Raw genomic sequence first — 8890 nt, 5'->3', positions numbered from 1 at the left:
GAGGAGGCCGCAGCGGCCCCGGGAAGCGAGTCGCGCTCGGGGCGGGGCCCCGGTCGGGCAGCCAGAACAGGCGACGACGGGGAAGGGCTCGGGAGAAGGCCGGCGGCGGCGAGGGCCGAGGCGCCGGAGAGGCGGCGGCGGAAGGGCCGCGGCCCGCCGAGAGACGCGCTCGGGGCGAAGGAGGGAAGACAGAACCTCCCGAGGCAAGTCGGCCGCCGGAGCACACACGGGGTCTCACCGCCAGGGGCCTCCAGCACCAGGGGCGGTCCCGCGGCGCCCAGAACGGCGACTGGCCCCGTCGCCCCGCGCGCAGCTCACGGGGGCTCGGCCCCGCCACGGCCAGGGCTCTCCCGCACACGGCGCCAGCGTCCCGCGCCGGGCGCCTGGCGCGCGGGCCCCACCCGACCGGAGCCGAGAGCACTTCGCCCGGGGCCACCACCGGCCTCGGTGGCCGGAGGCGACACCCGCACGGCGAGGCCCACTTCGGTCCCGGCCGGTGGGCGGCGCGGCCAGGCGTCTGCCCGGGCGGGGGAGCACCGGGGGCAGCGGGGAGCGCGGCGCGCGCCTCGACGGAGGGAGCACGGGCTCGCGGGAAGGCTCCCGGGGACGGCCTCGGGCGCGGACGGGCCACCAGGAAAACACACGCGGGATCCCACCGCCAACGACACGCGAGGGCGGTCCCACGACGCCTGGGACGCCGGCCGGCCTCAGCCACCCCTCGGCCTCCCGCGGGCCCGGCCCCACCGCCGGGGCCTACGTGAGGCGCCCCCGCCGCCGGGGGCCGCCCCGTCCACCCAGCCACCCGTCTGCCTGTCTGGTCTGCTCCGGGGCCCACGTCCCGAGGGAACGCGCCCGAGAGCGGCGGCGGCCCCCACCCATGCCCGCACGCCACCACCGGCTGCGGCTCGGGACGGGGGCGAGCGGAGAGCCAGCCGCTCGCGGCGGGGCGGAGCCCGGACGGGGCCGGGCCCTCTCCCCGCCCCAGCGCGCGACGGGAGAACCACGCGCACGCTCGCGCACACGCGCGGCCCCGCGCCCGACGACGGCCCGGCCGGGCGTGACCCTCCCCCGACTCGGAGGGGGGAGGCGCCGGCCGCGGTAGGCAAAGAGCAGCTCTGCCCACGCGCCACGGTGGTGGCGTCCGTGGCTACTACGCGCAAAGGAGGGGCGGCGGCTGGGGGGTCCGGTACCCCAAGGCACCCTCTCGGATCGCTAGAGAAGGCTTTCTCACCGAGGGCGTGTCGCCCCCGCCCATCGTCCGCCATCGGTCCCACCAAGGCGCTTACAGACACCATGGCCACGCAACGCAGGAGGGGTCTGCGGTAGAGGTAAGGCCTAGAGCAAGTCGGAGCGTCCGTGGTCAGGGCCGCGAGCCCGCGCTGCCCCGGGCTCGCCATCTCTGGCCACACTGGGCTTAGCTAGGGATCTACAAGGCCCCTGTGCGGCTCCCAAGTCAGTGCCTCCTCTCAGGCCGAGAGACCAAGGGAGGCAGAGACTGGGACGGAGGTGCCGATCAAACAGCACCTCCCAACCAAAGAGCCAGCGCCACGCCGCTGGCTCGGCCCGCCACGGTCACTCCCACACCCGCGGGGAAACCCCAGCAAGGGGAACACGCGGGCACGCGCCCGAGCCTGCCCGCCCCCACACGGCACGCCGTGGGGGGCGACGAGGCACCCGTCCACCCCGAGGGGGACGAGGGGCACGCCTCCCTTACCGACTCGACCCCTCCGCTCCTCAGACACACCAGCGCAGTGGTTACCTGAGGAGGCCGACGGGAACAGGGAACGACACCGCCACTCGGCCTCGGGCGCCTGAGGGACGACCTGGAACGCTCCAGGGGCACCGCCAACGGCCTGGGGAACGCGCTCACGCGCCCGGGAAGGCGCGCGGCGCGGCGGCAACACGGCCCGCCCCACCGCGGGGAGGGCCGCCCGCGAGACACAGCCAAGAGGCACAGGCGGAGCATCCGCCGCGTCACGGAGACCCCGACACCGCCCACGCCACGAGGCACGGGGCGGGGGAGCGAGGTCGGGCCGGATTCCGCACCCCTGCCGCCTCCCACACGCCACTCGCAGCGGGGGAGAACGGGCGAGGGGACCCGCGGGCAGAGCGAGAAGAGCGGTCCCGTTCGCCATGAACGTCCGTCCCTCGTCTGGCACGGCTTAGGCCCGGCCCGGGAGAGCACAGCATCACCACATCGGTCGGCAGCATAACGCGAGGGACCCCCGAGCAAGGGAAGGCCGGCGAGGACAGCGAGCGGAGGAGCCTGCTTCAGCCTCACCGACCCCTCTCCTCCTCCAGCAAGCGCGGGCGACCACCCCAGGACGAGAACGCCTGACACGCACTGGCACGGAGCCGGTGGGATGGGGTAAGTCGCGACCGCACCCGGGTGCCGGCGGCAGGGAGTGCACGTGGTAGAGGACCCCGCGCCCCTAACCCCGCCGCCCTCGGGTACCAGAGACCGGAGGTGGCACCACGGTCGTGGGGGCGCCTGGAACGCACAAGAGCCGGCGCGCAGGCCCCAGCGGGCGGCTCAAGCGGCGGGGGTGGAAACGGGCGTCCGGTTCTCGGCCAGAGCCCGGAGCCCTCCCCGCACACGCATCCAGGCACCCGGAAGCTCTCGGGCGACTGTCACCCGAGCAGAGCGTGTCAGCACTTACCTGGCGGCACAAAACCACCCATTCGGGGGCAAGAATCGCCGCGCCCGGAGACGGGGCCCACCCACGGATCACCAGGGGAACCCCTGGATCACGGCCACGGCCACCAGACCCCAAGCACGACCCCATCGCCACCAGGCCCGGAGCTCCCGGGGCCATCTGGTCGACCCCAGAAGCGTGGCGGCAGGGGGAGCCGGGGACAGCCTCCCCGGGCCGCCCGCGCGGGCCGGGACCGGTCGGTCCCTCCCTCTGAGTCGCCGGGTCAGGACTTAGAAAAGAATTCCGCGGAGGCGCCTCCGGCGACCGGGCCCGGGGCGGGACCGTGGCTCCCGTCCCTCAGCCGGGGCTCCACCTACGCCTCGAGCCGGCCCCCTCCCGCCTCCGGACAAAGACGCGACCCGCGAAACTCGGAGAGAGAAGTCCGGTCCGACGGCCCGGACCCACCCCGGGCACGCGTCCGGGCCGGGGACGCCCTCCCCGGCCCGCCCTCGAGGGCTCCCGGGGCCGGTCCACGCTCTTCTCCAGGGCGGGACTTGGAAAAAAAAACTGCCACGGAGGAGGAGGCATCCGAGGACCGGGCCCGGTCCCCACCGCCAGAGCCGGTCGACTCGGAAGACCAGTGGGGAAAAGGCCAGCCCGGCGGCCGAGCCCGTCGCGCCCTCCACGGGCCTCCCCCGCAAGGCCCCGGCCGGTCGCCCACCTCCGGAGCGGGGCGCGGAAAGGGGATCGGCGACGCGGAAGGCCCGACCACCGGGCCGCCCTCGGGACGACGGCCGGGCACGGGACGAGCTCCCTCGCCCGTTCCCCCGCGGCGGCCCCCCACCCCCTCCCGGGGACGGAGGGGCACCGGCGGCTGCTGGTCGACCCGTCCGGGAGGCCCCACACCCCGGCCGGCACCGGGCGGCGCGGCGACAGCCACCTCCCTCAGTAGCCTGCACCTCCAATCTCCGGCGAGCGGGCGTCGCGCTCACGCCCCGGCGCCACCGGGCCAGATCCCGCCAGCGACGCCGGCCTCCCGGGACTCTGCCTCGGTCACCGCGGCCGAGTCCCGTCCCTTGGCCCGCGTCGCCGGAGCTCCGGAGGAAAGAGACGATATAAAAGCGGCCGCCAGGTGGCACCCGGCGACCGACGACCGCCTCAGCGGGACGGAGCCGGAGCGCGGGCCCGCCGGGGAGCACAGCCGGGCCGCCGGGCCGCCCGATCCCGTCCCGGAGCCCCCTCGGACCCAGCCTCCCGGCCCAGTGCGGCCCCGGGGTGTCCGCCCGCGGGCTCCCGGCCGCCAAGGCGCAGCCCCAGCCGCAGGAGGGGGACTCGGAAAAGGTTTCTCGGGCGATCACCGGGAAGGGGAAGGGGAGAGTTCCCCCCAGAGAGGCCAGGGGGCGGCCCGGGCCGGGCTGGGCCGGTGCGGCCGGGAGGCCGCCGCTTCCCGGAGCGGCTGGAGCGCCCCCGGGGTTCCCGGGAGGACTTAGAAAATCAGGGCGGGCGGGGACGGTCAAACCGAAACCAGCCACGTCATCCGAGAAGGACCGTGATGACGGGAGGAGGAAAGCTTTCCAGTCCAGAGGGCCTGTCGAAGGCAGGCGGAGAGTCTACCCGCTGAAACTGACGAAGATGGGCAAAAGAAGCTAGCTCAGGCGCCGACATTTAAGGAAATAAAAAAAAAAAGCACGAGGGCGTGGAGAAATGGGGAAAAATCAACACTGAGAAATCTACCCTCTGAAACCGACGAAGATGGGCAACAGGGGCTAGCTCAGGTGGCAATTTTTAAGGAAAAATGAAAGGAAGTGCGTGGAGACCTGGGGAAAAAGCAACACGGAGAAATCTACCCTCTAGAACTGAGAAAGAAGCGCAACAGAGGCTAGCTCAGGTGGCAATCTTTAAGCAAAAAAAATAAGATAAAAAAATACAATAGCGAGGAGACGCGGTCAAAAAGCAACCCTGAAAAAGGTACCCTCTGAAACTGAGGAAGCAGGGCAACAGTGCCTAGCTCAGGTGACAATCTTTAAGCAAAAGAAACACACAAGGGCGTGGGGAGCTGGGGAAAAGGCAACACTGAGAAATCCACCCTCTGAAACTGACGAAGATGGGCAAGAGAGGCTGGCTTCAGGTGGCAATCTTTCAGCAAAAGAAACACACAAGGGCGTGGGGAGCTGGGGAAAAGGCAACACTGAGAAATCCACCCTCTGAAACGGACGAAGATGGGCAACAGAGGCTAGCTCAGGTGGCAATCTTTAAGCAAAAAAAATAAGATAAAAAAATACAATGGCGAGGAGACCCGGTCAAAAAGCAACCCTGAAAAAGGTACCCTCTGAAACTGAGGAAGCAGGGCAACAGTGCCTAGCTCAGGTGACAATCTTTAAGCAAAAGAAACACACAAGGGCGTGGGGAGCTGGCGAAAAGGCAACACTGAGAAATCCACCCTCTGAAACGGACGAAGATGGGCAACAGAGGCTAGCTCAGGTGGCAATCTTTAAGCAAAAGAAACACACAAGGGCGTGGAGACCTGGGGAAAAAGCAACACGGAGAAATCCACCCTCTGAAACTGAGGAAGATGGGCAAGAGAGGCTGGCTTCAGGTGGCAAACGTTAAGCAAAAGAAACACACAAGGGCGTGGAGACCTGGGGAAACAGCAACACGGAGATATCGACCCTCTGAAACTCAGGAAGATGGGCAAGAGAGGCTAGCTCAGGTGGCAATCGTTAAGCAAAAACAAAACCCAAAGGCGTGGAGACCTGGGGAAAAAGCAACCCTGAAATATCTACCCTCTGAAACTGAGGAAGATGGGCAAGAGAGGCTGGCTTCAGGTGGCAATCTTTAAGCAAAAGAAACACACAAGGGCGTGGAGGCCTGGGGAAAAAGCAACACGGAGAAATCCACCCTCTGAAACTGAGGGACATGGGCAAAAGAAGCTAGCTCAGGTTGCAACCTTTAAGCAGAAAAAAAACACAAGGGCGTGCAGACCTGGCAAAAAAGCAACAGTGAGAAATCTACCCTCTGAAACCGACGAAGATGGACAACAGAGGCTAGCTCAGGTGGCAATTTTTAAGGAAAAATAAAAGGAAGTGCGTGGAGACCTGGGGAAAAAGCAACACGGAGAAATCTACCCTCTAGAACTGAGAAAGAAGCGCAACAGAGGCTAGCTCAGGTGGCAATCTTTAAGCAAAAAAAATAAGATAAAAAAATACAATGGCGAGGAGAGCCGGTCAAAAAGCAACCCTGAAAAAGGTACCCTCTGAAACTGAGGAAGCAGGGCAACAGTGCCTAGCTCAGGTGACAATCTTTAAGCAAAAGAAACACACAAGGGCGTGGGGAGCTGGCGAAAAGGCAACACTGAGAAATCCACCCTCTGAAACGGACGAAGATGGGCAACAGAGGCTAGCTCAGGTGGCAATCTTTAAGCAAAAGAAACACACAAGGGCGTGGAGACCTGGGGAAAAAGCAACACGGAGAAATCCACCCTCTGAAACTGAGGAAGATGGGCAAGAGAGGCTACCTCAGGTGGCAATCCTTAAGCAAAAACAAAGCACAAAGGCGTGGAGCCCTGGGGACAAAGCAACCCTGAAATATCTACCCTCTGAAACTGAGGAACATGGGCAAGAGAGGCTAGCTCAGGTGGCAATCGTTAAGCAAAAACAAAACACAAAGGCGTGGAGACCTGGGGAAAAAGCAACCCTGAAATATCTACCCTCTGAAACTGAGGAAGATGGGCAAGAGAGGCTGGCTTCAGGTGGCAATCTTTAAGCAAAAGAAACACACAAGGGCGTGGAGGCCTGGGGAAAAAGCAACACGGAGAAATCCACCCTCTGAAACTGAGGGACATGGGCAAAAGAAGCTAGCTCAGGTTGCAACCTTTAAGCAGAAAAAAAACACAAGGGCGTGCAGACCTGGCAAAAAAGCAACAGTGAGAAATCTACCCTCTGAAACCGACGAAGATGGACAACAGAGGCTAGCTCAGGTGGCAATTTTTAAGGAAAAATAAAAGGAAGTGCGTGGAGACCTGGGGAAAAAGCAACACGGAGAAATCTACCCTCTAGAACTGAGAAAGAAGCGCAACAGAGGCTAGCTCAGGTGGCAATCTTTAAGCAAAAAAAATAAGATAAAAAAATACAATGGCGAGGAGACCCGGTCAAAAAGCAACCCTGAAAAAGGTACCCTCTGAAACTGAGGAAGCAGGGCAACAGTGCCTAGCTCAGGTGACAATCTTTAAGCAAAAGAAACACACAAGGGCGTGGGGAGCTGGCGAAAAGGCAACACTGAGAAATCCACCCTCTGAAACGGACGAAGATGGGCAACAGAGGCTAGCTCAGGTGGCAATCTTTAAGCAAAAGAAACACACAAGGGCGTGGAGACCTGGGGAAAAAGCAACACGGAGAAATCCACCCTCTGAAACTGAGGAAGATGGGCAAGAGAGGCTACCTCAGGTGGCAATCCTTAAGCAAAAACAAAGCACAAAGGCGTGGAGCCCTGGGGACAAAGCAACCCTGAAATATCTACCCTCTGAAACTGAGGAACATGGGCAAGAGAGGCTAGCTCAGGTGGCAATCGTTAAGCAAAAACAAAACCCAAAGGCGTGGAGACCTGGGGAAAAAGCAACCCTGAAATATCTACCCTCTGAAACTGAGGAAGATGGGCAAGAGAGGCTGGCTTCAGGTGGCAATCTTTAAGCAAAAGAAACACACAAGGGCGTGGAGGCCTGGGGAAAAAGCAACACGGAGAAATCCACCCTCTGAAACTGAGGGACATGGGCAAAAGAAGCTAGCTCAGGTTGCAACCTTTAAGCAGAAAAAAAACACAAGGGCGTGCAGACCTGGCAAAAAAGCAACAGTGAGAAATCTACCCTCTGAAACCGACGAAGATGGACAACAGAGGCTAGCTCAGGTGGCAATTTTTAAGGAAAAATAAAAGGAAGTGCGTGGAGACCTGGGGAAAAAGCAACACGGAGAAATCTACCCTCTAGAACTGAGAAAGAAGCGCAACAGAGGCTAGCTCAGGTGGCAATCTTTAAGCAAAAAAAATAAGATAAAAAAATACAATGGCGAGGAGACCCGGTCAAAAAGCAACCCTGAAAAAGGTACCCTCTGAAACTGAGGAAGCAGGGCAACAGTGCCTAGCTCAGGTGACAATCTTTAAGCAAAAGAAACACACAAGGGCGTGGAGACCTGGGGAAAAAGCAACCCTGAAATATCTACCCTCTGAAACTGAGGAAGATGGGCAAGAGAGGCTGGCTTCAGGTGGCAATCTTTAAGCAAAAGAAACACACAAGGGCGTGGAGACCTGGGGAAAAAGCAACACGGAGAAATCCACCCTCTGAAACTGAGGAAGATGGGCAAGAGAGGCTACCTCAGGTGGCAATCCTTAAGCAGAAAAAAAACACAAGGGCGTGCAGACCTGGCAAAAAAGCAACAGTGAGAAATCTACCCTCTGAAACCGACGAAGATGGACAACAGAGGCTAGCTCAGGTGGCAATTTTTAAGGAAAAATAAAAGGAAGTGCGTGGAGACCTGGGGAAAAAGCAACACGGAGAAATCTACCCTCTAGAACTGAGAAAGAAGCGCAACAGAGGCTAGCTCAGGTGGCAATCTTTAAGCAAAAAAAATAAGATAAAAAATACAATGGCAAGGAGACCCAGTCAAAAAGCAACCCTGAAAAAGGTACCCTCTGAAACTGAGGAAGCAGGGCAACAGTGCCTAGCTCAGGTGACAATCTTTAAGCAAAAGAAACACACAAGGGCGTGGGGAGCTGGCGAAAAGGCAACACTGAGAAATCCACCCTCTGAAACGGACGAAGATGGGCAACAGAGGCTAGCTCAGGTGGCAATCTTTAAGCAAAAGAAACACACAAGGGCGTGGAGACCTGGGGAAAAAGCAACACGGAGAAATCCACCCTCTGAAACTGAGGAAGATGGGCAAGAGAGGCTACCTCAGGTGGCAATCCTTAAGCAAAAACAAAGCACAAAGGCGTGGAGCCCTGGGGACAAAGCAACCCTGAAATATCTACCCTCTGAAACTGAGGAACATGGGCAAGAGAGGCTAGCTCAGGTGGCAATCGTTAAGCAAAAACAAAACCCAAAGGCGTGGAGACCTGGGGAAAAAGCAACCCTGAAATATCTACCCTCTGAAACTGAGGAAGATGGGCAAGAGAGGCTGGCTTCAGGTGGCAATCTTTAAGCAAAAGAAACACACAAGGGCGTGGAGGCCTGGGGAAAAAGCAACACGGAGAAATCCACCCTCTGA

The sequence above is a fragment of the Equus asinus genome, unplaced genomic scaffold, assembly GCF_041296235.1.
Source record: "Equus asinus isolate D_3611 breed Donkey unplaced genomic scaffold, EquAss-T2T_v2 contig_205, whole genome shotgun sequence".
Lineage (NCBI taxonomy): Eukaryota > Metazoa > Chordata > Mammalia > Perissodactyla > Equidae > Equus > Equus asinus.
This window is presented reverse-complemented; position numbering follows the sequence as displayed.